Consider the following 12832-nt stretch of genomic DNA (forward strand, 5'->3'; position numbering starts at 1 on the left):
AGAAGCAAAACTATACTTTTCAGAGCATAGTTTATACAATGATTTACTTACTACATTTTGAAGACTTTCCCCTAGCTTGCTATAGTTTGAATGCATTTATGAAAGTAGTCATCCATGCCTGTTATAACTATACTGTGTAAATGTTGTTAATTACACTAAGTAATTTATCTGCTTTTTGCCTGATTTACAATGACATTTACATGGGAAATTTGTGTGTTGTAAGAATTATTTGCCTCATATAATTATGGTGTAAGTACTCAATAGCTTAGTAGAGGTATACCTGGGATGGGTTTATATAATATTCGTGTTATATCTACACTATAGGGCAAGATAGAAAGTTGAGTGGAAATCCTGTCCAAATGATATATCTCTGCTAATCAGTATAAACATTCTACTCTCACTGAAAGTGTTTTGAGAAGCTTAACCATAAGAAATTCATGACTTAAAATGTTTGTTCTTTTCTCTTTTTGAGACATTGGACAAATTCAGAAATGCATTAAACAATTTTTATTGCTGATATATGGTACATACATGCAATGATAACTTGTGAGCCTTTTTTTAAAAATCACAAGTTTATGTCAGTATCTTTTACTTTTTTTCTAAGATTTTAAAATTTGATTTTTAGAGAGAGAGGGAAAGAGAAAAACATTAATGTTAGAGTAACATCAATCATCTGCCTCATATATGCCCCCTACTGGGGATAGAACCCAAAACCTGGGCATGTACCCTGACCAGGAACCAGCAACCTTTCTGTGCATGGGATGACCCTCAACTAACTGAGCCACACCGGCCACAGCTCTTTTGCTTTTTTTGTTATTGGAAGAAAAAAAAAGTCTTCTAGAATAGAATTTTCTTCATAAATACAAAAGAAAAGTAAGAGTGTATTGGTAATTTTCTTCTGAGCTTGTTTTAAGTATAAGTATTACTACAGATTTTCCTGTAAAGTAAATCTATGACCAATGAAAACAAAACACACCTCAATTACTTGGCTATATTTATGATTTTTGAAGTGTTCTGACCACTGCCTATTTAAGTGATGGGCAGCTCTCTAGTCGCGCTGCTATCTAAATCAGGGGTCCTCAAACTTTTTAAACAGGGGGCCAGTTCACTGTCCCTCAGACGGTTGGAGGGCCGGACTATAGTTTAAAAAAAACCTATGAACTAATTCCTATGCACACAGCAGCGGCAAAAACACCCGGCGGGCCAGATAAATGTTTTCGGCAGGCCACATGTGGCCTGCGGGCCATAGTTTGAGGACCCCTGATCTAAATGATATACAGAAATCTTCTGAAGTATCTTCAGGCATTTTTATGGTGAGATAATTTGACGTAGATCACGGCCCCCAGACCAATGACATTTTCCTTTGAATTCCTTCATTGCTATAGTATTAATAGAATAGCATCATGTCTAATAGTTCCTATTTTAACTAGAATTATAGTATCTTTTCTAATACCTATATTTCTCATATTCATTCTTCCAAGTCCATGTGAGCAGGAATTTAAAGAAACCTTTCTTCATTCAGTACTTATTTGAATTAAATAGTGGTCTGTGCTTCTATCCATTTAGCAAATCATATTGAGTTCTTGCTTTGTGCCAGGCACTATTTTAGGCACCAAGAAAACAACATTCAGTGTCCTCATGGAGCTTACAGTGTCGGGAGCGGGGGAGTGTGATATTCCAGTCAACAGTCAGGCACTGTGTTAAGTATTAGGATAGAAGACGTGAGGGAAGGAGCTTGTTTTCTTTGAGGAAATAAGACTTGAGACTTGTTTGGTTACTTCTCTGATTGTCTTGTCCGTTTTACATCTTTTTTTTTTTTTAACCTTTCTCTTTTTCTTTCTCTCTCTCCCTCTCTCTTTTTTTATTATATATGCTCGGTGATAAATATTTTATACATTCCTATGACTGGACACCAGCCAACACTTAAAAAAAAAGTCACATAAATCATGAGATGATATCTTATATATGTCAAGGTTCACTCCAGATATAAGTATTTATTATATATTTATTACTGTGATACTTAGACATTTTGACATGAGAGCTATTTTATCATAATAAAAATATATTTAAGACACGACCAGTAAAGGGCAGGCCAAGCAGATGTCCTGTGCTGCCCTTATTCAAACAGGTAGATATTATATCTGACAAGCAAGGCATGAATACAGTTTGGCTCAAATGCTGGAACAGAGCAAATGGAAAGCTTTCATTAAGTTTTAGAAGAGAATTTTATCCTTTATGTGAGTAGTATCTGTTATATTCCTTTTCTTGACATAATTTCTAACATAAATGTTATATATTCTCTATAAGCCCTCATGATTCATACCCACTCCTTGTCCTCAGTAATCCATCCACAGCAGCCCAACGGAGTATATTCTTTCATGCCTGTGGTCACATACAAACAGAGCATGTATATGTATGGGTGTTACTTTTTTTTATTAACTATTCCTGAACTCAGTCCTAATATAAAGCTATTTTGTGTACTGTTGAGCAAAGTGTATATTTTCCCAAAAAGATTAATTTGAAGAGCAACTATTAGACATATACATTCCAAAAGGTTTACATTTCTGAGTCACCCTTCATATTATCTAACAAGTAAACACTTCATATTAGCTTTATTTTAATAAAGGTAATTCTATCTATCCATGGCTTACTTGTGGCAAGATTAAAATTTTAAGTAAAATTAGATGAGGACCATGGACCAATCTTGGCTTTGTTCCTGTGCCTGTTTCTCCTAATGTGTCTTTCCCTCTTTTTCTTTTATGTGCTGTGCATCTTCCGAGCACCTTTTCCATTCGTTCCTTTGGGATAGGAGCATTTAAATAATACCAGCTCCCTTTACCTATAGGATCTACTATGAGCTGGGACACCATACTTATGTCCTTATGGTTGTTATCTCCTCAAACTTAACAACTCACTATTTTTTAATATCAAGAAACTTAATTTAGCCCTAACCAGTTTGGCTCAGTGGATAGAGCGTCGGCCTGCGGACTGAAGGGTCCCAGGTTAGATTCTGGTCAAGGGCATGCACCTTGGTTGCAGGCACATCTCCAGTAGTGGGTGTGCTGGAGGCAGTTGATCGATGTTTCTCTCTCATCAATGTTTCTAACTCTCTATCCCTCTCCCTTTTTCTCTGTAAAACATCAATAAAATATATTAAAAAGATAAAAAGAAACTTAATTTAAACGGGCTTAGGTATGTTGACCAAGGTGACAGGGCAGGCAGGTGACAGAGCTGGAATTCGACATAGGATGTATGTCACAACAGCCTGTGCTTCACCTGGATTTGTGCTTCTGATTTTAGTGTTGTTCCTGTCACCAAGCAGGAGACAAGGTTTTCCTAATTTCTTTTTTGCCAAAAACTAGAAGACTTATAATTAAAAACAAGGCAAAAAAACAACAAGGAAGGTCATCTTTTTGTGTGTGTGTGTGTGTGTGTGTGTGTGTGTTTGGGTTTGTCAGAATGAAGAAATCCCATTTCCTTACCCTGCTTCCCAACTTTCCATGCATTGCCCTCCATCTTGGAAGGTTTTGATGTCATTGTTACTGGTTTATTTATGGACCTGTTGGTAGGACATTCAGATATCCTGTTGACTTATAATGCTTTCCAACAGTGCAATGGGAGTGCAGTGCAGAGCCAACTGCCGCCGGGCCAGGCTGCATTCCTCTCCTGCACGTTGTAACGTTGCCATTTTTTAAGCGTGGGCAAACATCTCACAGGCATCCTGAGCAAACCTGGAGTTGAAGGTCTACTGACTTCATGATGCTCGACTGAAATGCACATGTTGGCATCTCATCCATGGGTGGTTGGAAAATGCCTCGTTTTAAGTTCTGAAAAATGGATGAGCAGAAACTTGAACTGGGCTTTCATTTAGGAAAGTAGGCCTTACTGTTGTCAGGTTTAATTTCTCTCTATCCCTTTGACAGCTTGTTTCCATGCAGCGTCTTTAATCACCATTTTTAGGTTACATTCTGCCCATTAGATGGATAGTATGTCCAAAAAACGTTAGCTAGCACTGAAAGGCAGCCTTAATTTTATAACAGTACAAAGGCACCTAGGTTATTTATCTATCTGTAGAAGTTTATAAGAGAAACTTTGACTTTACCCTTAAATGGATGCTTTTTTGACATGATTAGCTCAATGTAAATAGATCTGTGTAGGTATGTAGTTGGCTTAAAAAAAACACCTCACTTAGGCTGCAATACCAGCTTACATCAGCATAGAGAATTCATAGAGAAGCATTTCACTATATAATTACAAGTGGATGGTTTATAATATACAGAAGATGGCTTGTTGCTTTATTATTAGATGTGATGAAATCCTGTGTTTGTAAAAGAAACTAAATGACCATTTCAGGGGATTAATGTGTCACATTCATACAAGTCCCCAGTGCTGCATTCATAACTTGGAGATGCAGGGAAGGACCTTGACCTTTCCTCTTCACTTCGCACTGTTAATCTAGGCAGAGATGCTGTTACTGAATGAGAAAAACAATAGTTGGACATGACTATGAGGTAAGAAAATAGGAGAAAGAAACATATCTGGGGAATTAAACCATGCGAGCAGTTTGACTGATGTTGATTCCAGGGAGTTCAAAGGGAGAGGGAAGCTAAATAATTTGGTTGTTTCCCAACCTTGACAAGTAGTTTCATTGGACAGAATGAAATAATTAAATCTTAACTAAAGAATTTTTAATATAGCTAAGTGATTTGTGGACATGAAAACCACCAATGTGTAGCTGTCTCCTTGTTGCAGATTTTGGTTACTTATAAGTTCTTGATTATAGATTCCCCCCCACCCCCTCTATCTTTCTGCCTTTTCTCTAAATAGTTATGAAATCTGAGGAATTATAGTGACCCTGAAATGTCATATGGTCTAGAGTATTCCCATTCTTTCCGGCAGAATTGCATCCAGAGCTGTGCTCCCATAGCCTGAATGTACCATTACTCGCTTGCTATCAATTTAGCTGTATCAGCCAGCAATAAAAATTCAGTTCTACAAAATAATTCCTGGCATGGAATAACTTATGATGTTCCACGGAGATTTATTAGCAACCATTATGCTGCACACTGAAAATGAAAATAAAGAAAGCATGTTCTTTCTCTGAATGGGCTCACAGACCTGCAGACAGACAATTCTATGCAATTTTAATAGCAGGATCAAGAATGTGTGATATCCTTTCCAAGAGAGGTTTCTGGTGTCCCATAGAATGATTTATTAGTTTTGCATCTTTGGTCAAAATGTCGAACCTCTTTGTCCAATAATTCTTTAATCTGTCCATTTTAGAGGTAGCTGGTGAGGCTCACTCAAGAGAGTGTACTGAAAGTGCTTTGTAAACATAATAAGCAGTACTGAAATCCTAACTCAGTATTTATATTCTTATATACAACTAACATTTCTTTTTTAAAATTGATTGGTGAGAGAGAGAGAGAGAAAAGAAATATCATTTTATTGTTTGACTTATTTATGTATTCATTTGGTTGCTTCTTGTATGTTCCCTGACCAGGAATTGAACCAGAAACCTTGGCATAAAAGGGCCATGCTCTAACCAACTGAGCTACCCAGCCAGGGACTAATAGTCCTATTTTTCTTATTCTGTTAATGGAGATGATTGTCTGGAAGGACTAGACTATTTCCAAGGCACACATTTCCCACTCCCTTCAATATTGCATCAAGCTTTGTTGTCAACCAAACCACTAAATTTTATTCCAGTTTTCTCTTACATCTTTATATTCATCATACAGCCGACTTTGTTTTCTCTTTGGAACAATATTATGGTTAGTCATTGAATTTTTATTGAGGTATAATTTACACACAGTAAAATTTATTCCTTTTGCTGTACAGTTTAGTGAGTTTTGACAAATGCATATTATCATATAATTACCACAATCAAGATGCAGAACAGGTCCCTCAGCTTCCAAAATTTTCTCTGCTTGCCTTTGTGGTCAGTCCCTACCCCTACCTCCAACCCCTGGCAAGGTAGTTGGATTTTGTAAGGAACATATAAAAATGTCACAATTGTGAGGATGATGTATTTTGAAAGCATGCAGACATCAGTCCTATCTGATCTAAACTGCAGAATGTTCAATCAAGAAGGGACTAAGGGGTGATTTATAGTGGCCTCTAGCTGACAGTCATAGACTCTATCTATTCCATTGAACTGCTGTCTTTGACCCACCTGGTGTCTTAACAGCATTTGAATTTTTGGTGAATCTTTAAAAATAGAAATATTTCAAATATAATTTTGGATTTCTGGCATCTTCTGAAAAATTAAAAAGTCTTGCCATTCTGGGCACACATTTCCACGTGGCAGTTTTCACCTGGGGCTTACTCTTGGTTGTCGATTTTAAATAAGATTTGCAGAGCTGTCCAGTTTACCAAGAAAGGGATTGACCAATGGGGGGGGAAAGGGAGATGTTCACAAGTCACATGATAGGAAGATCGTTGGCTTTGAGATCTTGTCTGTCCTGAGACAGTTCACAATCTCCAAAGATTAGGAAAAAGAATAATTAATAAGAATGTCTTTCCTTGCTGTGACTCTATTCATTATCCTTAAAGAGCAAAAAAAGAAAACTTTGAAAGAAAGAGTATTCAGCTGAAAATCAGAAAAGAGATTATCAGGAAAATCCTGTTATGTAATATAAAAGAACATAAAATTACACAGTACTGTAACAGAAGGAAAAAGAAGTCCTCTGTGTTTCAGTTAAGAGGAACCCCTAATAGTTCTTGTTCTCTTGTTGGGGATTTCATGTTCTGAAAGGTCGATCTTCCCATTTCCATTTTTGCCCACCTCCATTCAATCTTCCCTAGTGGCCAGGTTGATCGTTTACAAATGCAAATCAAACTATGCCAAAGGCTTGCTGAAGACTCCCCAGTGGCTCCTTGCTGCTTCTAGGATGAAATGCAAACATCTTAGACCTACTAGGCTGTCCTGATCTGTCTCTTATCCCCCAAGTGACCTCATCTCCTACTCCCTTCCCTTACTTACTGAGCTCCAGCCACACTGGCCTCCTCTCCTGTCTGCAGGGAATCTCATTCCACCTCCAGGAGTTGTGCTGTATGGAAGGTTCAACCTCCAGCCTTTTCATGACTTGATGTTGGTATGGGAGTCTCTCTCAGCTCAAGAGTCAACCTCTTGAGAGAAGCTTTCCCTACACAGACAAATTAAACACAGGCACGCCCCCCATCATTCTCAAGCACATGAAGTTCCAGTCTTCAGTTGCTCATTTTCTGTTTACTCCACTGAGAGTTTGCCTAATGCTCCTCTTTCTTCCCAGGGCCTGGCATATATAAGTGCTCAATAAAAATTGTCGAATGAATGAAAGAGTGAGTGGTTAACTTTCTCAATCTAGCTGAGAGGAGGAAATTTTCATTCTCCTCCACAGAAGTTAACACTCATTTAAGTTATTGAAATATTAGGATGTTTTGAGAGCCATAGAAAGGATATTTAAAGTCCAGGTATTGTTTTAGACAATCATTTAGAGTTATAAACAAGTTTTTATTAAGAATTTACTTGGTTCCTAGATTAATTTTATGTACCTTCAATATTGGTAAGAAAGGATGTTTTTCAGTTTAAAAATTTAATTTATGTGAATAAGGAACTAATATATGGAAAATCTCTCTTTCTTGTTACTTAATTTTGGATCTCCTGGTTATTTTCCTAACATGCACAGAAGCTGCATAGCATGGCGTATTCTGGCTGGAAGCAGAGTTCTCCTCTAAGTAGACCTCTAGATTTGAAAGCCCTCCAAGCTCTGCATGTTGTTTTTGAGAACATTTGGTGTATACCGAATCTGTTTGTGAATTGAGACCGAATTTTATCCTTATTTTTACATCTAGTTTCCTTGGAGCTTAAGGGGAAGGTTTTATTTTCCAAAAGAAGAATTTTACATTTATTTAAAATTAAAAAAAAAAAATATGTGCTATTGCCACGCTCCAAGTAAAATCTGCCTTAAAATCTGAGGCAAAATAAGAAAGTGTTGAGTTGGGGTAAAGGTCATTTTACATAGTTTAATCATCAATTTCAAACTTGTGCTTAATGATTTGTTGATAATTTCAGAAAATCAGATATCTATCAGAAACAGATTTACTCCCTATACACTCCTGTTCTTAGTTGCCATTCCAAATCTGAACATATTTGTGGGGACATGAAGGATTTCTGTGGCAAAAGTTAAAAAAACAGAATTTAAAGGTATTTTATTCAAAAACACTTATGCTTATTGACCTCTAGATTTTTATCAAACAGTGTGCCTTACACCGAGATGAGCTTAATGGGTTAACGTGTAAAGATTAGCAGCACAGCCTTTAAATATGTAATGAATTATACAGCATTTGCCAATAGAATATATGATGTTCAACATGGAATATAAGACATTTAAATTATGGACTTGCTATGGATATGACCATCTTAGGGGTTGATAAGAATTGAAGGATTGAGTTATAATGTCTGGAGTGTTAGACATTTGGATAAATCATGCTATCTGGCCTATAGACTATCTGTGTGAGTGTGTATACATGTGTGTGTCCCAAATCCAGAATGGTCATAGGGTGATAGCATTCTTAGTGTTCGTACAGTTGCTGGACAGTAGGACGGAGAACACAGAGCCACACTGACAGATGAGTAAGGACACAGATAAAAGGGGCGGGAGAAGCTGTACAGCCATCACGTTCTTCATCTCAGCTGGGTTCCCACCAAAGTAACTCACCTGGTGTCAGACAGATGACACGTGGTGTCTCACCCAAGGGGCCTCAGCTGAGATGCACACGGGCTCACCCATTTATCTGCCATGCAGATGGTTCGTCTTGTGTTCTCTCGCCAGCAAGGCAGCAGCTCAGCTTTGCTGGGGGATCACCTCCAGATGTCCAACCAAAGAGAGACCCTGCCACCCCACTGAGAGTAAGCAGACAGCCCCTCCCTGCATCTGGGGCCACTCAGCGACAGTACAAATTCCAAAAATCACCATCTTGGTAATGGTCACGTTTGTAGTTCAAAACCATAGAGAACACTCCATTGTCTGAGTGCTGACTTTCTTAGTAAGTAGCCAGAAGCTTACAAATAGTACCAAGTTATCTTTTATTTTATGTATCTTAAATAAGTCAGAGATGGCAGGCAGGTTTTCTGTGACTTTTGCTTGTAGCTTTCCCTTGCTGATGTCACTTGCTAATTTTTCCACATGGGCCAATGTGACTGTTTAAACAAAAATAGCCTTTTGTCAAATACCTAAAATAAAGAAGAAGTGCAGGCTAACACCCTCTATGCCTTTATGTTTTGCCATGCTGGCTGCAAGAGGTCCCAGGTATCTATTTTACATTTCGTGAAACTTAACAAAGAGCACATTTTGTTCCAGCGATGGTGAAATAGTGGTAGTTACGTATTGTTCACATCAGCATTGGCATTTGTTTCATAACCTGGGAAGAAAGGTGTCAAAGCATTGCTACCGAATATTAAGTTTTCGAATATTTATGAAAAAGACAACTAAGGAAAAATGGAGATAAATCCTAGATTTTTGACCCAGGCAGTTGGGTAACACTTCACTCAAATGAGAAAATAGGTGATGGATACGTTGGAGTGGGATGGGAATGAAGATGATGTTTGAACTATTTAAAGTTGTGGTGCCCATTCGATATTCCAGATCTAAGCAAAGGCATGAAGCACGCAGCTGAACATGCAAGTTTGGAGCTCGGCGGAGACGTTGGAATTGTTTATATTCATTCAGTTGTCATCAGAATATAGCTGTTTCAGAGGAGAGTGCAGAGTGGAAGGGTGTAAACACGTCTAGGTTTCTACTCGTTTTTGGAGATGATTCGGTTTTTTCTTGGGCATGAAGTGTCTTCCTTATAAAATAAGGACTTGAAAAATGTTATGAAATTTCCATCACCAACATTATGTACCTAAATGATCTTCATTCGTAAGTGGCTGTTTCATATCAAGAAACATTCCTTTTTTACAAACCATGCAGTGGTCGCCAACCTTTCGGACCTCAGGGACTACCAGGGGTCCGCGGACCACCGGTTGGCGACCGCTGCAGTTTTCTGCCCTTAGAAGAGGACCCTTTTGCCATTCGGACTTCTTGTGCAGCTACCACCTCATCCATCATTCATTCTGGGAGTTTTCTGCCTCGGGTTTCCTTCAGTGCATCTGAGCCAAGGGAACAGCTGGGCAGAGTGGCATTGTTTCCAGGTTGCACTTTAAAGATGTTACACACAGTTTTTCCTCTGCGTATCCCTGCCAGTGAGGTTGTACAGACTGACCCAACTTGATTCATGGATGAAATGATGTGATCTCTGAGCACTTCAGTGACCTCAGAAATATAATCACAGGTCAAATTTTAGAAGGTTTTAGGTTAAAATGCACCTATGGTATATTCTGTGAACACTCAGTGTTTTGTCAGTATTAGAGATTTTCTTGGGCATACTTGCTTTCTCTGGGAAATTACATTCCAGTAAATTCATACAGTTTGTCTGGCCTTTGGCTGCACCAACACTAGTAATATTAATCTCTTATTTCAAAGGTGTCTTGTTTTTCTTTCTAAAATGCTTCACCCTCACCGACACATATTAATAGTCTATTCAAATTGCCAATAGCTTGGACATTCATGCAGTCCTTCTTGACTTTTGTAACAAGAATGATTTCAGTCAAATAGTGTGGATGAAAGCCTGTCTGTTGTGAATTCTAAGCAAATGGGAAAGGAAAAATAATGACAAGTGAGAAAACTCAAGGAGTTTTTACTGTGAAGTTCTACGTGATGGTTTATTTTCGGGGGGCTGGGAGTTCATGTAAGAGTGATGAAAATGCTGAAAGTGTACAAATGAGAACACTCCAGCAGAGGGGCAATGTGTGATGGAGGACAGAGTGGATGATTGCAGGAGTGGAGAGATCCGGGGCAGTAAGCCAAGGGGTTGGCTGGGACAGGAGTGCAGACATTGCTTTTATTGTAACAGGAGGAGGGTGAATGGGACAGTTGAGTTTCTCTTCTGATGCCTCTATTTTCTCAGTGAAATGAGAAACAAAGGTATCAGCAGGGAGTGAGGAAAAGTTCTGGATATTAGAAGTTTGAGGAGAGAGAAGGTCGTTTGAAACAGTCATTGGAAGAGTAGGGGTAAATTAACTAAATAAATGTTGTAGGGTTGCCAGGACCCATTTGAGGGTGATGATCGTGAAATTGAGGAGAAACACTCAGCAGTTTATTTGTTCATTTGTTTCCTAGCTTCCCCAGCTGCCTGGGTTTGGGAGAGATTTATTATTAACCCAGGTTAGAAGTCCTAATTTTGAAAAGAGAGGGAGTTAAAGATAAGGTAAGGGAGTGAGTTTTAATGATGGGGAATGGGACCTCATCCAGCAAGGATGGAAGTGAGGGAATGAGGGGAGGAGGGGATGGGCACTGAGAATGGGGTTGGCTCCATAGCTTTTGGGACCCTCCAGGTTGGAGTCAGAATGGTTGCCGTAAGAATATTCTGTGGATGAACCAGAGCAAAGGAGTGATGTTTGAAATTGAGAGTTAGGTGAGTGTTGAGTTACAGATGAGTGCAAGTCTAGGGTGTGATCCTGAGTTGGGAGCTGAGGTACAGCAGAGGGCAAGGCCACTGGAGCTGAGGAGGGCAAGGCACTGAGAGGCCATGTTGGAACTGGGAAGGAGAGGAAGAGCAATACCATAGTCTTCACTGAGCAGGTGGTATGTGTACCTTCCTCTTGGTTGTTAAATACTCCTGCAGTCAAGCATCCAGAGCTGGAGGAGATGTGGGGCCACCCTTCAGTAAGCAGGGACTTGTGACAGGGCATTTCCTGGACAGTGTTCTGATGCTCTCTGGCTAACTTTTCATGCATGGCCCTCAGTTCCTGGGCTATGACCACACATACCATAGACGGGTTTTTTTCTCTTTTGTCCTCTTCACCTTTATTTCTACCCCTCACGCACATAACTAACTACTCCTTTCCGTCATCCTTCATCTTTCATGGCTCAGGCTAAACATAGCACTTCCTTGATGAAACCTTCCCTCACAATTCACATTCCACTCCATTCCAACTGGTACATACTCTTATAACACCCTGTGCTTTTCACTTTTTTTCTCATTTACCATACTTGAAAACAAGAATGAGTTTAGTTATCAGTTTCTAATACACTACCTATGAGCTCCATGAGGGCAGGGCAACAGCTGTTTTCCCAGTGCTTAGAATGGTCTCTTAAACGTAGTTGGCGCTCAATAAACAGGTGTTGCAAAATGAATGAAAAGTCCCAATCATTCTACCTACAGTGAAATTGAAGGGCTTCATCAGTGTGTGCAGGGCCATTTGAGGTTTTTGCCTAAAGGGGTTACAACACCCTTCAAAGTTTGAATACTTAGGTATTGTAACTCTAAAGCGTGCATTTAGTTTTAAAAACATAGGTAGGTGTGAGTGAGAGGTAAACTAGAATTTCACACAGAAAAGTCTGTGTTCATGACTTTAGTGGTGGTATTCCGAATGTGCTGCTTATAACATAATTGGCATGTTGCTCACATGGGCACTGACTCAGCGGAAAACTAACCACTTTTGAAAACACAGTTCAAGACCTGCAGATGAGCAGTCAGTAGACTCATTGTCAAATAAAACAAAAGGCCTAAGTGAGGTGAAATCACCTGAGGATTCCCTCCACCCCTATTATACCATGATATTTTGCTATTGTTTACATTAAATTAATGTTATCAGTTATCTTTTTTAATCAGTGAGCAGTTATTGCAGATTACGTATGATTTAATTTACAAGGTAAATAAAAGGTCTCGATAACAATTCTCAAATTAAAAAATAATCCTTTGCTTCTTTCCTAATATTTAATTTCCCTTTGGATATGTTCATAAA

General features: G+C 38.8%; 1 protein-coding gene across 10 annotated transcripts in view; it reads left to right on the forward strand.

Annotated features, from left to right (window-relative positions):
• HDAC9 (histone deacetylase 9) overlaps nt 1-12832 on the forward strand; it is a 751983-nt gene that overhangs the window by 430466 nt on the left and 308685 nt on the right. The gene's annotated exons all lie outside the window — the stretch shown is intronic.

Source organism: Myotis yumanensis, unplaced genomic scaffold, assembly GCF_028538775.1.
Source record: "Myotis yumanensis isolate MYYU_CA2020_CCGP unplaced genomic scaffold, mMyoYum1.0.hap1 SCAF_9, whole genome shotgun sequence".
In the NCBI taxonomy this organism is placed as follows: Eukaryota; Metazoa; Chordata; class Mammalia; order Chiroptera; family Vespertilionidae; genus Myotis; species Myotis yumanensis.